This window comes from Ornithodoros turicata, chromosome 2 (genome assembly GCF_037126465.1).
Source record: "Ornithodoros turicata isolate Travis chromosome 2, ASM3712646v1, whole genome shotgun sequence".
Taxonomy (NCBI): Eukaryota; Metazoa; Arthropoda; class Arachnida; order Ixodida; family Argasidae; genus Ornithodoros; species Ornithodoros turicata.
Window position 1 is genome coordinate 69,263,650 of NC_088202.1, and position 16,663 is coordinate 69,280,312.

Sequence of the window (16,663 nt, forward strand, 5' to 3'; positions counted from 1 at the left end):
CTAGAGATGAGTGACCAATGAGCGGCTTGCAGTTCAATGGACCAATAGGAATTGTGTGAGTGACCACTTGCTGTTAGACAGACCAATCTGAGTTGGAGCCTATGAGGGAGCTCTAGAGATGTGTGACCGACTAGAACTAATAAGCAGCTGGGTGAGCGACCGCTTGCAGTTGGATGAACCAATAACAGTTGGAGTCTACCGAAGGAGCTGAGTGACCGGCTAGCAATGAGCGCAAGAGATGACCGGATAGAATTATGGACCAATGATCTCTCTGATGCAGCTGAACCAACCCATGCCCTATGACACAGCTGGACCAGGAGGCTGTTGTACCAAATAAAGTTTGAAATCAACAATTGTCGTGTCTTGTCTGAAGCCGCTGCTGGTGCTGGACCGGCTTAGGAGCGACAAATTCAGGATAGCCAATCACTGTTCAGTAGGCTTAGCGTGGGCCAATCAGGGCCAGCCATCACTTTGTAGCCATGCAGGGCCAGCTTAGAGTGGACCAATCGGGGTGAAGAGCCAATCAGTAGGCTTAGCATGGTTTGGCTTAGAAGTCTGGAGACTGGTCAGTAGGACAAATCAGCGTGAAGTAGGCAGACCTAGTAAAGCGTTGCGCCATCTGGTGGCGCACTAATGAGGTAAGTTTAAACATCTAAGATAGAGCTGCAGTAGGGTCGCTTCCGAGCGCGCCATCTGGCGGGCGCTAGTGAAGGCTATGTTAGTCAGCCAATCAGTGGGCTTAGAACGGGCCAATTGGTAGGCTTAGATTGGGGACGGCCAATCAGAGGGCTTAGAAGTCTGGAAAATGTGGAGTGATGAGTAGGCTTAGAATGAACCAATCAGCCGAGCCAGTTAATTAGCATAAAGGGGTGGAACTGTGCTCAGCAATCAGCAGGCACCAATCAACGTGAAGTGGGCGGAGCCAAGTAATTGGCATAAAGGGACAGAGCTACGGTCAACCAATCAACAATCAGTAGGCTTAGCATGGGCCAATCAACGTGAAGTGGCCGGAGCCAAGCCAACTAATTGGCATAAAGGAGCGGAGCTACGGTCAACCAATCAACGACCAGTAGGCTTAGCATGGGCCAATCAATGGGAACTGAGCGGAGCTAATGGCGACCAATCAGATGGCTTAGAATTGGATTAGAATAGTCTTCTGTTGGATTAGAGAAAACTGTAGGTACTGTTGGACACTGTTGGAACTTTTTCCCCGCTGCGACGGAGCGTCCGCTCTCGTCGACAGCCAGGGATCAAGTGACGACGGAGCGACCAACCGCACGTCTTCTCCCCACGAGAGCCAGAGCTGGACTGACGTAAGCGCCACTCTACGGGTGCTACGCATACGCGCGCGCTCCTAGCGCCCTCTGCGGCGACCACCTGCGAGAGGCTAAGAGAGAAGAGCATTCCTGCGCCCTCTTCTTGCGTTGCTCATTGGTCGTGACTTCATCCCATTGTCCCAAGGCTACCCAGCTTTTCTTCACACAGTCGACACAACTGGACAAGGTCAATCTGCAATGAAGCCATGGCATGACGTCATCATGTACCTGCGTGGCTCAAGGACGCGTACACTCTAGACAGGGGACTTATTATTTATTGAATCACTATCCCAAGATTATTTCTTTTATTCTTCTATAACGATTGAATAGGAAACTATTGCAAAAGAGCACCATGCATGAAAGCTGATCGTAGGAATTCCAAAGTCTTACTAAATGAGACTTGCAAAAGAACAAAATATCCTAACACGTAACTCCATCAATGGCTAATAGGAGGACTAGGCAATTAACAAATCAACACAGAGTACGAGTACCAAGGAGCGCAGAACGATGCGTCTACTCCATCGGATAGCCAGGCACGGAACTGAATCGTAATGCTTTTTCTCCTCTATAAAGTCATGCATCTGTCCCTCTTGCGGTTGATTTCTGAACTAATTCAATGGCAAAATTATTAAGAATTGTGCTATTCCCATTCAGGGCAGCACTATCGTCAAGACAACAATGTTTCTTGTCAAACAATAAAAAATACAAAGCGTCAACAAAGGAAAGCATGCATGTCGGGGCATGTCAGGACACGTCAGGACAAATCGCACGACTGCTGGGCAACAGAGGAAAAGAAACACTTGAACAGAGTGAAAAGACACCCACCATCATCGGACACGTACACTACATTCCCTCATTGTAAATCCGCTCGTCACAAAATCCACCTGTATCGTCGAACACCATTCACCAGTGACGAACCACACATCCGCACCCCATCAGAGCCAGACAGAACCCCAGTGAAACTACGCTCTTCCACTGACGGCCAACGCAATTGCTAGGAGCAGAATTAACGTGTCCAGACCCGCCAGTGTCCAAGAGAGAAGTGAATCCTTGCGCCCCCTGCAGGCCGTTCTCATTGGTCGTGACGTCACCCTATTATCTCACGGCTACACTGTTTTTTTTCGCTAATGCTCCTCTAGACGAGGTCAACCTGAAACAATAGTGTTGCGGTATGACGTCATCATGCAGGTGCGTGGCTTAAGGACGCTTACGCTCTAGACAGGGGACCTGTTATTTATTGGATCACTATCCCTAGATTATTTCCTTTATTCTACTATAATGATTGCATAGGGAAGTATTGCAGAAAAACACCATAGATAAGAGGAGATTGTAGCATTTCATTCCCAAAGTCTTACTGTACAGGAAAAAACAAAATAATGGTTCAGCAAGACATGTCCATCCCAGCCGAGAGCCATGCAGCTAGCTGAATAATGACGCTTTGTTCCTCCTGAATAAAGTCACACACCTGTCCCCCTCGCAGTTACTGTCTGAACTAAATGAATCGCAAAATTATTAAGAATAGCTCTACTCCCATTCAAGGCAGCACTATCGTCATCGTCAAGAATATTCCTTGTACAAAAAGAAAAAACTACATGTAGAAGGAAAGCATGTCAGAACAGGTCAGAGCATGTCAGCGCATGTTTGTCAGACAACAAGGGGGGAAAAAGCGAAAAGAAACAAAGAAGACCAGCATCAAACTATTTCTAAGCACACGCACTCCTCTTATTCAAAAACAGTGCTCATCAAAAATCCGTCCAGGACAATACACACCATTTTTGTATTGCTACACTTTTTTCCAGTAATGGTCAATGCATTGCTACAGACTGCGTGACGTCATCACATCCTGTCTAAAGAAGACAGCGGCAAAGACTCCTATTATTTATTGAATCGCAAGATTATTTCCTTTGTCCTACTCTTAATGCATTCATTCTCTCATTAAAATTCAACAAAAAAGCACCGTGCATATTAACGATTTTCACCCCAAAGGCTCATCATGGTCATTAGAATTACAGTAAACTACCACTGCTCTTTAAAATAATAAGTGCGTCCACTCAACATCACCTCCAGGCTTATGTAATACGTGACCCTTTCTATGCTCATACATTCGTTGTCTGAGGCTACACCTGCGAGCAAAAAGGCGCGAAAGCCGGGGGGCAAAGTTCCATTCGCACATTGCGAGCAAAAAGGCGCGAACGCCGGGGAGCAAAGTTCCATTCGCGCACGCCAAAGCACAAGACAGAACGCCTTTACGGGAACATGATGGCATTCCCACCATATTAATGATTTTGTACCTTGCATTGCAATTTAGAAAAACTACTACAAAACTATAATTTTAGGAGCCCATTAAAATTCTACTTTCTATGGAAACTATAATTGCCCTATTATTTGGATCGCTATTAATGAATCGCTCCAATTTTTTCTCTCTTCCCATTTCAACCTTGTCATGCAGTGAAGCAGACTCACATCCAAAATAATTAATTTACACTGAGGGTGCCGTGCTTCAGAAATTCCTATCCTGCGCTCAGATGCAAGTATTTCTTCACGGATACCTTTAACAGCTGACTTCCTCAACATACCGAGCTCCTAACAACGTCTAACAAACAATCAGAGAAACCCTCTTCTCAGCTGTACCATGCGACTTTCTTCTGCGTAAAATCGGTGATTTGGGGAAGAGAGCAGCGAAAAATTGCGCGCACTTGTGCTTGACTTAAAAAACGTGAAGCATATGCTAATAAACTAAGAAAAAGACACTCATGTCTGGTATCTGATAGTGCCACATACGCAGAAGCATTGCCCTTGCGTAAAGAAAGCACAGGACAGGGATACACAAATTTCCTTAGGTGAGCAGGGAAAAGGCTTAAGACCTCAGGTCACCACACATCGCCACGCGGCTAGCACAACATGACACCAACAAGATACTAGCAGCGGGAAGAACTGCAACACTACTAAACAAGTCCAGACATGCCATGATGACGTCACAAATCAGGAAAAAAAGCACACGCATGCACGCACAGAGGACAACGCATTAAACACACGGAGCGCTCAGGAATAATCGTAGCATTACCACACATCGCTACGAAGCTCAACGTCTAACACAAGACGACAGCAACAAGATATTAGCGAAGGGTAAAAATTGCAACACTACTGAACAAGTCCAGACATGCGACACCGCATACAAAACACTGCTCATCGGGGAAAAGGCCTAAGCCTGCGGCGGATCATCATAGAGCATACACAACTTCATTTTTCTATTTCGCGTAAACTAAACGCGGTCTGCTTGGAAAACGACGTACAAATTTTCTTAGGGAGCAGAGAAATATAGAAATTTCTACTCCGTGCACAGATACCAGCATTTCTGCTCAAAAACCTGCAAAATTAAGCACTGCTTGCTTCGTCAAGATATCGAACACCCAACAAAATCAAACAAACAACCCAACTTCCACTGATAGAACACTATTCAGCTTTTACGCAGGAGACTTTCTTCTACATAAAAGTAGAGAAAATAAGAAAAGAGCAGCGAAAAATTACACCCACTTTTGCTCGTATAGCTATAAGAGAAAAAAAAATAACGACGCACACGCTAATAAACTGTGACAAAGACACCCATTTCTGCTATCAGATAATTATTGCATAATGCTAAATACTCATTTGCTTTGTCCCTGCGTGAAGAAAGCACAGGACAGGGATACACAATTTATCTTAAGCGAGCAGGGAAAGTCACTTCTACTCGAACAGCTTAATACCATAAAGTCTGAATTTTTGCAAAGAAAATAAAGCTTGAACAGCGCTACGAACGTGACAGACACATACTAACAAACAAACAAACACTTCTATTCATTTCTATTGATAAAGGCATAAACCACACTACAAGAACAAAGCACACTGCTTCAGGAAAGCGTATCAAATGCAACGCAACGGGACCGGCTCTCATAAAATAGCCTGCCCAAAACAAAGACTTCACCAGGTTCGCGAGGCAATTCCATTAAAAACGCTCTCCTCAAACCCTCGCGAACCTGGTGAAGTCTTTGTTTTGGGCAGGCTATTTTATGAGAGCCGGTCCTGTTGCGTTGCATTTGATACGCTTTCCTGAAGCAGTGTGCTTTGTTCTTGTAGTGTGGTTTACGCCTTTATCAATAGAAATGAATAGAAGTGTTTGTTTGTTTGTTACTATGTGTCTGTCACGTTCGTAGCGCTGTTCAAGCTTTATTTTCTTTGCAAAAATTCAGACTTTATGGTATTAAGCTGTTCGAGTAGAAGTGACTTTCCCTGCTCGCTTAAGATAAATTGTGTATCCCTGTCCTGTGCTTTCTTCACGCAGGGACAAAGCAAATGAGTATTTAGCATTATGCAATAATTATCTGATAGCAGAAATGGGTGTCTTTGTCACAGTGTATTAGCGTGTGCGTCGTTATTTTTTTTTTTTTTTCTCTTATAGCTATGCGAGCAAAAGTGCGTGTAATTTTTCGCTGCTCTTTTCTTATTTTCTCTACTTTTATGTAGAAGAAAGTCTCCTGCGTAAAAGCTGAATAGTGTTCTATCAGTGGAAGTTGGGTTGTTTGTTTGATTTTATTGGGTGTTCGATATCTTGACGAAGCAAGCAGTGCTTAATTTTGCAGGTTTTTGAGCAGAAATGCTGGTATCTGTGCACGGAGTAGAAATTTCTATATTTCTCTGCTCCCTAAGAAAATTTGTACGTCGTTTTCCAAGCAGACCGCGTTTAGTTTACGCGAAATAGAAAAATGAAGTTGTGTATGCTCTATGATGATCCGCCGCAGGCTTAGGCCTTTTCCCCGATGAGCAGTGTTTTGTATGCGATGTCGCATGTCTGGACTTGTTCAGTAGTGTTGCAATTTTTACCCTTCGCTAATATCTTGTTGCTGTCGTCTTGTGTTAGACGTTGAGCTTCGTAGCGATGTGTGGTAATGCTACGATTATTCCTGAGCGCTCCGTGTGTTTAATGCGTTGTCCTCTGTGCGTGCATGCGTGTGCTTTTTTCCTGATTTGTGACGTCATCATGGCATGTCTGGACTTGTTTAGTAGTGTTGCAGTTCTTCCCGCTGCTAGTATCTTGTTGGTGTCATGTTGTGCTAGCCGCGTGGCGATGTGTGGTGACCTGAGGTCTTAAGCCTTTTCCCTGCTCACCTAAGGAAATTTGTGTATCCCTGTCCTGTGCTTTCTTTACGCAAGGGCAATGCTTCTGTGTATGTGGCACTATCAGATACCAGACATGAGTGTCTTTTTCTTAGTTTATTAGCATATGCTTCACGTTTTTTAAGTCAAGCACAAGTGCGCGCAATTTTTCGCTGCTCTCTTCCCCAAATCACCGATTTTACGCAGAAGAAAGTCGCATGGTACAGCTGAGAAGAGGGTTTCTCTGATTGTTTGTTAGACGTTGTTAGGAGCTCGGTATGTTGAGGAAGTCAGCTGTTAAAGGTATCCGTGAAGAAATACTTGCATCTGAGCGCAGGATAGGAATTTCTGAAGCACGGCACCCTCAGTGTAAATTAATTATTTTGGATGTGAGTCTGCTTCACTGCATGACAAGGTTGAAATGGGAAGAGAGAAAAAATTGGAGCGATTCATTAATAGCGATCCAAGTAATAGGGCAATTATAGTTTCCATAGAAAGTAGAATTTTAATGGGCTCCTAAAATTATAGTTTTGTAGTAGTTTTTCTAAATTGCAATGCAAGGTAGAAAATCATTAATATGGTGGGAATGCCATCATGTTCCCGTAAAGGCGTTCTGTCTTGTGCTTTGGCGTGCGCGAATGGAACTTTGCCCCCCGGCTTTCGCGCCTTTTTGCTCGCAGGTGTAGCCTCAGACAACGAATGTATGAGCATAGAAAGGGTCACGTATTACATAAGCCTGGAGGTGATGTTGAGTGGACTCACTGATTATTTTAAAGAGCAGTGGTAGTTTACTGTAATTCTAATGACCATGATGAGGCTTTGGGGTGAAAATCGTTAATATGCACGGTGCTTTTTTGTTGAATTTTAATGAGAGAATGAATGTCATTAAGAGTAAGACAAAGGAAATAATCTTGCGATTCAATAAATAATAGGAGTCTTTGCCGCTGTCTTCTTTAGACAGGATGTGATGACATCACGCAGTCTGTAGCAATGCATTGACCATTACTGGAAAAAAAGTGTAGCAATACAAAAATGGTGTGTATTGTCCTGGACGGATTTTTGATGAGCACTGTTTTTGAATAAGAGGAGTGCGTGTGCTTAGAAATAGTTGCTGATGCTGGTTTTCTTCTTTGTTTCTTTTCGCTTTTTCCCCCCTTGTTGTCTGACAAACATGCGCTGACATGCTCTGACCTGTTCTGACATGCTTTCCTTCTACGTGTAGTTTTTTCTTTTTGTACAAGGAATATTCTTGACGATGACGATAGTGGGAAGCCTTGAATGGGAGTAGAGCTATTCTTAATAATTTTGCGATTCATTTAGTTCAGAGAGTAACCGCGAGGAGGTTAGGTGTGTGACTTTATTCAGGAGGAACAAAGTGTCATTATTCAGTTAGCTGCATGGCTCTCGGCTGGGATGGACATGTCTTGCTGAACCATTATTTTGTTTTTTCCTGTACAGTAAGACTTTGGGAATGAAATGCTACAATCTCCTCTTATCTATGGTGTTTTTCTGCAATACTTCCCTATGCAATCATTATAGTAGAATAAAGGAAATAATCTAGGGATAGTGATCCAATAAATAACAGGTCCCCTGTCTAGAGCATAAGCGTGCTTGAGCCACGCACCTGCATGATGACGTCATACCGCAACACTATTGTTTCAGGTTGACCTTGTCTAGAGGAGCATTAGTGGAAACAAACAGTGTAGCCGTGAGATAATAGGGTGACGTCACGACCAATGAGAACGGCCTGCAGCGGGTGCAAGGATTCACTTTCCTCTTGGACACTGGCGGGTCTGGACACATTAATTCTGCTCCTAGCAATTGCGTTGGCCGTCAGTGGAAGAGCGTAGTTTCACTGGGGTGCTGTCTGGCTCTGATGGGGTGCGGATGTGTGGTTCGTCACTGGTGAATGGTGCTCGACGATACAGGTGGATTTTGTGACGAACGGATTTACAATGAGGGAATGTAGTGTACGTGTCCGATGATGGTGGGTGTCTTTTCACTCTGTTCAAGTGTTTGTTTTCCTCTGTTGCACAGCAGTCGTGCGATTTGTCCTGACGTGTCCTGACATGCCCCGACATGCATGCTTTCCTTTGTTGACGCTTTGTATTTTTCTTTTTTTGACAAGAAACATTGTTGTCTTGACGATAGTGCTGCCCTGAATGGGAATAGCGCTATTCTTAATAATTTTGCCATTGAATTAGTTCAGAAATCAACCGCAAGAGGGACAGATACATGACTTTATAGAGGAGAAAAAGCATTACGATTCAGTTCCGTGCCTGGCTATCGGATGGAGTAGACGCATCGTTCTGCGCTCCTTGGTACTCGTACTCTGTGTTGATTTGTTAATTGCCTAGTCCTCCTATTAGCCATTGATGGAGTTACGTGTTAGGATATTTTGTTCTTTTGCAAGTCTCATTTAGTAAGACTTTGGAATTCCTGCGATCAGCTTTCATGCATGGTGCTCTTCTGCAATAGTTTCCTATTCAATCGTTATAGAAGAATAAAGGAAATAATCTTGGGATAGTGATTCAATAAATAATAAGTCCCCTGTCTAGAGTGTACGCGTTCTTGAGCCACGCAGGTGCATGATGACGTCTTGCCATGGCTTCATTGCAGATTGACCTTGTCCAGTTGTGTCGACTGTGTGAAAAAAAAGCAGGGACAATGGGATGACATCACGAGCAATGAGCAACGCAAGAAGAGGGCGCAGGAATGCTCTTCTCTCTTAGCCTCTCGCAGGTGGTCGCCGCAGGTGGCGGTAGGAGCGCGCAGAGGGCGCTAGGAGCACATGCGTAGCACCCGTAGAGTGGCGCTTACGTCAGTCAGGCTCTGGCTCTCGTGGGGAGAAGACGTGCGGTCGGTCGCTCCGTCGTCACTTGATCCTTGGCTGTCGACGATAGCGGACGCTCCGTCGCAGCGGGGAAAAAGGTGAGTGATTTACCGATGTTTGCGCGTTGTTTTACCGTTCTCGTGTTAAGCCTTTTCTCGCCGTACGCGAATGTTTAGACTTGTTTAGCGGTGTTCAAACCTGTTGACGCACGTTTACCGTCGTGTGGCTAGTGGTTCCCACCTTGTGTTAGCCGCGTAGTGTTGTGACGCTGTGGTTAGGCCTAGTCGATTGCCTTAAGCCTTTTCCCCCGATGTGTAGTGTTTTCATCGTGCTGTTTAGCAGTAGCGGTTAGGCCTTTTCCCCGCGCTCTGGCATGCTTAGACTTGTGGAGCAGTGTTGCCATTTTTACGTGTCGCTAGTACTTTCTTGTTCTCTGTCTTTCTCGTATAGAGCTACGATGCTGGCGCCATCTGGTTTGATGCCTTGGAACTAGCTTGCCACCTGCCTCTGCAGCCATCGTGCTCCAGTCGCCCGCACCGGCGTGATTTCTTCAAGATGGCGTCGTTGATTTTCAAATAAATTATTTCCCACTGTCTGCTCCTTTCTACCTAATTTTTTATTTCCTACAACCCGAGTTTTACATTGAAAATCCACGACAACTATTGCACTGAGTCAGGTTTTGCACAATTTAAACATTTTTTAAATTTAAATTTTTTTAAAAATTTTTAAAGTAATTTAAAATAATTTAAAGTAAAAAAGTGCAATACTTGCCGTGGATTTTCTGTGTAAAACTTGGGTTGAATGATTACTACTGTCGTTGAATGTTCTATGTTGAACAAGAAAGCTACGTGTTGTAGTCCGTATGGCGTATCTGCATGCCGTTGATAATTTTTATGTCGAGTTACTAAGACAGACCCTGTAATATATGTTCAACATTGGAAAATTGCAAATCATGTGATAAAGCTGACTATGTAATTAAGCCAGTTATGTTGGTGCTTCATATAATGTTTCCTCCTGTGGTTCATATCTAAATTTTTTCTATGTCTTCCGGAGTGTTTCCCACGTACAAATTGCTAAACTTACCATACTTTTTAGGGGGACGATAAGAATGTTTTAGAGAATTATCATCCAACTTAAATTTTTGCCTGTGTTTTCAAGTGTCTCGAAAAGATTATTCCCGAATTTCAGCGTGGCTTCCGGAGCGGGCAATAGTTGTAGTAAACTTAGGGTAGTCATTTTTCGACCGAAACAGATAACTAAAACAAAACTAAACAGAAAATATATCCGAACACTCCCCTTGCCATAGCAAAATCCGTCAAATGTCTGAATGTCATTGTAGTGAAGAATTGCTTTGGGATTGAATCCATGATTATTATGATTGAATTACATAAATACAATGACTGAGTTTGAACACACTGAATACGTTCAGAATAAATTGTGCAAAGTGTTAGGTACGACTGCTAGGCATAGACGCATGCTTTCTTTTCGAATCGTGTCACTACTGTATGATTCGCTGTTTATTTATCATCTAAACTATTGTCATTTAGTCTCGGGCACAATAATAAAAATAATAATAATGTCGAACTGCCTACCCTTTGTCTTACATTGTCTCTTTGAACATGGCATTCAAGTTGAACAATCTCATTTTGTTAGCGCTATAATCATATCTGTAATTTTGATTGTTTCATGTGTTTTCTACGTAGAATATGTGTTGTAACTCTGCGCTGCAGGGATGGGCATAAATGCATTGTATAGTGGGAAGGACGTGAAATGCTTTCGAAGTGTTTATCGAGGACATTAGCTTGTTCTTCTAGGCTTTTGCATACCTGGCCGTTGACTCCTAAAAGAGGCACCGAATTGCTGAAATGTTCCCCTCTGATTTTGCGGAGTCTATCCCACACCACTTTGGATGGGGTACTACAGGACAGAGAAGACACAAAGTTGCGCCAAGAGGACCGCTTAGCGTGTTTTCTCGTCCACCTGGCCTTCGCTCTTGCCTTTTTAAACAGTAAGAGATTTTGTGTTGTGGAGTACCTCCGGAATGTACCACACACACGATTTTGAAGCTTCCATGTTTCCTCGTATTCGCTGTTCCACTATGGCTTAGGTCGCTTTTGGAGGCGACCAGAAGTCTGGGGGATCGATTGTGATGCTGCATCAAGGATGACATCAGTGATAAAATTGTTAGCTTCTCCGATAGTCACATTATCAGAAGGAACGAGAGAGACGTCACATTTTTCTGAAAATTGCTTCCGGTTGGCTTGATGAGGTTTCCACCTGGGAGGGCGCATTGTCAGACTATTGGCTACAGGAACATATTTCAACACCGCTGAGAAGTGGTCACTCCCAAGTGGGTTTTCCTCTACAGTCCATTCCATACCTTGAATCAGAGATGGAGTGCAAAAAGAGAGATCTAAGGCTGAGAAGGATTGAGTAGAAGGATGCTGCAGTGTACTTGTAGAAAAGATCGTTGGCATGATATAAATTCGAAAGTAGCCCACGGCAGTTCCATTGAAGGATCTTTCCACCCGTAATTATAGCAGTGCTAAGGATAAATAAGATGTGTACATTAAACTTGTGACGACGAGGAAAACCGTATTCCGTTAACTATTCGTTCGGGGGTGTTCAACCAGCACGCAACCCGAGCCCCGTTACAAATTGAGACCCGCATCCGCCCGCAATACGCATTTTTTTTTAAAAAAAAGCTCACTCGCACTCGACCCGCTACCCGCAGCGCAATGAACGCGGTACTGCGCGATGAACGCGCAGTAACCTGAGAGTACTCCCTGGTCTATGTCTGATGACTAGATGTGTCTGTGTGCATGGTTTCTTGTACGACATCAGCGCAGGGGGCAAAAAGGTGCGTGTTTGTTTGTGAGTCGAGGCAGGATGACACGAAGCGTGACATGGACAAAGGGTGCGTTTTTTTATTCTACCCGGGTAACTCGGGGGTAACCCTTACTGGGCGAAAAATCGAGGGTGACGGAAGTGACGTCATAACCTACCGGCGAAAATTCAACTCTCGTCGCTCGAGGGTTACTCTGGGTACCTACTCTCGCTGACCCAGCTCAGCAGGTGGGTAGCAAAGGGTTATGACGTCACACGATTCAAGTGAGAGTCCCGCGTCCCGCGAGAGTCCCGCGGATTCCGAGCATGCAGGCGGTGCAGGCACTGAAGTGCCCATACTGCGATGTCCCCAGCTTTGGAATACAAGACCTCGTGGAACATATCAGTATCGTCCACGGTCTCGTCGCTGTCGTGTCAAACGGTAAGCCGTCTGCTTTATGCGCGGTCGAGAAGCAAGCCGTGCTGTCAGCCACGCATTGTCGTCTGCGTTTCTCGGTGGTAGTTAAGCACGCATTCTAGAGGGTCGTAACGAATATATGGGCACGTATTCAAACCGTGCTTAGGTGTTGCACGAGAAATGTTGGCTGAGCAGAACATGAATCATGTGCTGACAAGCGTCTGCAAACTTCTTTGCAGCTGAAGATCATGAATGGCTTGCTCAGACGCATTTTAATTTTGACAGCGCCCAAGGTGGTCCCTCTTCAACAAGAGATAGTTGCTGCCCAACCAGATGAGTTTGGAGAACCCTGCACGAATGGGCCGAGCATCTCCTTATCCCAAACTGCTGAAAACAACACAAGCCGACTAAACGGCGTCCTCTGGCCTGACAAGGCAGTAAGGTTCCTTCTAAGCCTCTGCCAAGAGGAGGAAGAGAGGAGTGGCACAATGAAGTTCACGAAGGCATTTTGGTCCAAGTAAGTGCCTTACTACACCTGTGCTTTAAGCCGTGCAAACGTTTGGAGAAGGGGTGTAGTGTCAATCCAGAAATGTTACAGATGCAAAGGTTCTTATGTTCTACCTCAGGGCTTCAGGCTTGCTTGCGGAAAAGGGATACACGCTGACTTTCACCCAGTGCTCTGACAAGTGGGAAAATCTTAAGAAAACCTACAAGACAGTGGCAGACAGCAAAAACAAGAGTGGGAATGGAAGGTCTGTTGGGTTCTTCAAGGTTCCTTCATAAAGTCAGGTTGATTTCATGCCAACACCTGCTTTTTACTTTCACACAGTCAAAAGTGGGAGTATTGGAGTATTATGCACGATATTCTTGGGAAGAAGCCCGAGATACAGCCACCCGCTTTTTGGCCTCAACATCTAGTGGACTCCACCTCCTTGAGGACCAAGAACAAACATCAGAAACCCCACATAGTGAAGTCTCTCCACCTCGCAAGAAGAGTCGAACATCAAAAAACAACGTACGCTATGCTGGAGAACGGTTAAGGTTGGAAAATGAGAGGGTTGAACAGCTGCGGACCTTCAATCAGCTGTTCAGAGAGTACCTTGAAATGAAGAAAGTGCAAATGAACATGCCCAAAAGTTAATGCGTTAAGCATTTGTCCTGCTGACAAATGGCTTCTGGCAAACAAGAAGCACAGGGTAATGTACCAAAGACTGATGTGCATTTGAAAAAAAAAGAAGAAGAAGAAGAGAAAAACAAAGCAAAAATGACATTTCCACTTTTCTTTGTCATATTTATTTAATGCAACATGCAGTCGCGTTGCACTATGTACGTACATGAAATAAATAACAAAACAATGTGCAAATAATGGCCATGCTTGCAATGAATACAGTTCTGGATGGTTCTCATGACTGTACAGTAAATAAACGCTAGTGAATAGTGAAAAGCTTGGAAAGTACATTGGGGGTAAAAAAGTAGTACACGGAATTTACAGGATGTCTACCAACCGAGAATTAAAAGGAAAATGGCCGGGAAAGTCAGGGAAGATCACAAGCTTTCACTCACTGCAGCATCCTGGGTCTACGGGTGTCTGATGCGCCTTTTGCATTAGTGTTTCCTGGAGACGAGCACAACACTGACGCCAAAAAAGGTCAACTGAATAATGGCAAAGTATAGTTGAGGCAGAAAGTGCCAGCAAAACCATCCTTTGCTTGCTTTCAGTAAATTGCTTAGCTTTGTGAACGGCGTTGGTTGTAAAACGTTACATCATGCTTGATGGTCAGGGAGTTTTGTTCCAATTGTCAGCAAAAGCCAGGAAGGATCAGTGAAGTCTGGTAGACACCCTTTACATAGTAATCAAGTTGAAACGCATGAAAAACTGTCATGGAGCACACGATTACAAGTAATTTGCAATATCCTCGCGTTTCTGGATGCCAATCCTCCTTACGTCGGCAGGGGTTTCGTCCTCTGGGACACTCGTCTCATCCTGCCTGTCAGCAACTGGTGGCTCCTCAAATGTATCACCCCACATCAGGCAAGCATTATGAAAAATACATGCCACAATGATGATGGTGACAATTATGTCTGGTCGTCGGGTTTCCACACGAAAGAGCCTTCGGAACCGACCCTTCAGCAGTCCGAATGCCCTCTCGATAGTTACCCTTGCCCTAGAAAGATGCACATTGTACCCCATTTCCTTGACTGTCAAGTGACCATTGTCTCTGTATGGCGTCAAGAGATGTGGGCCAATGGGATAGGCAGCATCTCCCACTAGATAACTGTCCAGTGGGAAGTGATCTGAGTTGAGCATTCCATACACCTCAGAACGGCGAAGCACGCGTGCATCATGCACTGAGCCTGCCTCACCAACTGAACAGTGCAGGAACCGCATCTCATGATCACAAACTGCCTGTAGCACCACAGAGTGAAAACCCTTCCTGTTGCGTACGAGGAAGCGTTCTCCTTAGGTGCAGTAATTTCTATATGCGACCCGTCAATTGCTCCCAGCACCTTAGGAAACCGAGATCTACCCTGGAAGCCAAGTATGATGGGTAACGCATCGTGACAGTTGCTAGGCCAGGCAACGAAGAGACGTGCCATGTCCAAGAGAGCCGAACCAACCCTCCGAACGCAATGGAAGACCGTAGACTTTGCAACACCGAAGCGGTCCCCAACACTCCTGCAAGTGAATGATAGTGTCATGTAACAGCTGGAGTAAGACAAGGCAAGGCATTCGCACTAGACAGACAGGATACCAAACTGTTGCTGTTCGAAGTGGGCACTACTAAAAATGTATGGTATGAACAGCAGGATCACATTAGAATTCCTCAACTGAGCAGTATTTCGCTTATCAGGTCATGTAGCGTGCAGATACACTTGCCTAAAGGATTCCAAATTCGCCAGCGACCAGATAACAACAAGAATCTGCTTCATGGCGGGAATCGTGGGCCGTCCGGGGTGAACAGTTGCAGATTCTAATGCTGGGGCCAACAGCGTTGCCATCTTCTCTACAGTTGACCTGTGGAGTCGAAAGTGCGACTTGAAGGTGTCTTCCCTCATGGCTTGCACTGTTTCTTCGGCATAGTGGGCGACCTTCGGAATCGTTCGGCTGTAACGTGCATAAAGCAAAACCAAGTCAGCAAATACTGCGCATAGCGCGGATTGTCACCTTCACCCTTGCCATTCGATTGCATATTTCGGTGGCTTTAGCACGACTGTTGTTTCGTTGGATGCATACCTTTTTCTTCCTTCGTCATCATCTTCCCCTTCGTCAAATGCGTCAAGCAGCACAAGTGCCGCAACTTCTACAAACATGTCGCCCTCAAAAACGTCGTCTGCCTCTGCCGCCATGTTCGCTGAGACGAGCGTAACTCGTAATGGGCGAAAATTTCTAAACGGGAGTACCTACCCACAGGTCACGTGACATCTCACTCGGATCACGTGGTGCGTAAACCGGGGGTTACCCGGGTAGAATAAAAAAACGCACCCAAAGGAGAACACACGGGCGCTGTTGCACCCTATTGGTGTGGGCGTTTGCTCCGCCCTTGTCAGCGACGTTTTACGTCATAATTCGAGCGATTGCAGTACAGACGCGTAAAATATTGAGCAACTCGGTGTACTTTCTAATAGTATTTTGGTAAAATGCATCGACGGCACCGGACCCGCTACCCCGCAGGTCCCCCTTTCCGTGCAGGACTCTACTTCCAAATCCATTCACCTGAAGTGACTATATCGGCGTGCTGCGCGCAGTTCATGTGCGCTTTGTCAATTCTACCTTTTCCCGAAGGAAAACACTCGAAAATTCGCAGCGTAATTACTTTGGTAAAATAGTGACGGCGAAATGGTTACATTTTATTTATTTATTTATTTTTGCTATAATAATGATATATGATAAGGAGTGAGTCTGTGCCTGATGGCCCGCGTATGTTTGATTTTCCTGTCATATTTGCCCTCATGAAATCCCGGGATTTTCCGGAAGGAATCCCGGGACTTCGGGACGTCAAACATTGGCCGGGATCCCGAGATTTAGGGATTCGGGATATTCCGATTGACAACCCTACGCTTGACTCTGTGATTACTATAGACTCTGACTGTCTGTACTGTGTGACTAGTTTTTGTTTGTTTGTTTGTTTGTTTGTTTGT

The 16,663-nt window shown here is 44.9% G+C and overlaps 1 pseudogene; it reads right to left on the reverse strand.

Annotated features, from left to right (window-relative positions):
* Nucleotides 1-13,866: 13,866 nt before the first annotated feature.
* On the reverse strand, nt 13,867-15,751 carry LOC135383689 (uncharacterized; annotated as a pseudogene).
* Nucleotides 15,752-16,663: the final 912 nt, after the last annotated feature.